Here is a 1,240-nt window from a genome sequence, read left to right as displayed (position 1 = left end):
CCAAGAAACAAAACCAAAAACCAAAAATCCTTAATGTGAAAGGAGAGACTCAGATTATAGTATTTTTTACATTAGATAGGTGAAGTAAAAAAGAAAATAAGTGTGAACACGATGGAAAAGTGAGATTATTCCTAGTTGAGTAAAACAATGTATGAAAAGAAAAACCCAAGTCTTTCCTTTTCTCCTACCTATATGCCTTGTAGTCACTGCATCAATAAATGTGCCAGCATCCTACTTTCTACTGTGTTTCTGCATTCACATAAAATCAATATTAGCTAAATCAAAGGCAAAAACAACTCCTTTGGGCTACCATTAATTTAGTTTAAACAATGATTCACAATTTAGTTACACCTCGCTGTTTTTCAAAAAAAGGATTTTCATTGTCTTTTCTCACTTTTCTCTTCCCGTGAGCCTCAATCACCTTTTGAGAACAATGAAAGCCTGTCTTTTAGAGACTAGATAGGACTGATTTATGAATCATCTTTTAAACTCAGATGTTCTTTAAATTAAAAATAGGTCAAAGACAGTGTTTCATCATTTAATTTAGGTAACATTTGACAGGCGATTTCAAGAAAACTTGACCCAGGAATGTTTGCCACTTAAAGGTCACAGCTGTAAGAAATAAATATCCACAAATTGCTAGTTAATAATACATAAATAAATATTGGCCTCTTTTCCAGTCATTTTTTTTCCGTTTAATTTATTCAGCATTCCTGAATTAAAAAGAAGAGAGAAAAAATTAACAGGCCTTCTTAAAACATTACAGAAACATAGTAGTTACAGTATTTTGTTGGATGAAAGTTTCCACACACCCATGCCATCTTCAGAGGCTCTTACCAAGGTGCTTCTCCAATAGGAAACAATAAGTACATATACAAAATGGAGCAGCTACATACAGATAAAGAGAGGTTTGTCTACAGCAGGGATTTTGGCAGCACTTCAATCCCAATAGGATTTCCCAAGTTTACCAATTCCAAGTTTAATTATGAAAGAGACAGAGTCTAGTACTGGAGGAATCATAACATACTGTCTTAAAATCTACCCTCCATCTCACTCCTGTATGTCCACTTTCCTCCATTAAATTCAGCAAGTATTGGTTAAGAGGAATCATGATGTACTAGAAAGAGGGGACCTTCATGTCACACAGGTGGGGATCTGAACTCCAGTTTTCCAGTGGAGTTCAGTTTTCAGTGTTTTGCAGAAAGTCACATAGCTAGTAAGTGACTACCCTCCTCTTTCC

Source organism: Lipotes vexillifer, unplaced genomic scaffold, assembly GCF_000442215.2.
Source record: "Lipotes vexillifer unplaced genomic scaffold, Lipotes_vexillifer_v1.1 scaffold946, whole genome shotgun sequence".
In the NCBI taxonomy this organism is placed as follows: Eukaryota; Metazoa; Chordata; class Mammalia; order Artiodactyla; family Lipotidae; genus Lipotes; species Lipotes vexillifer.
Note: the sequence above shows the minus strand (reverse complement) of the source record.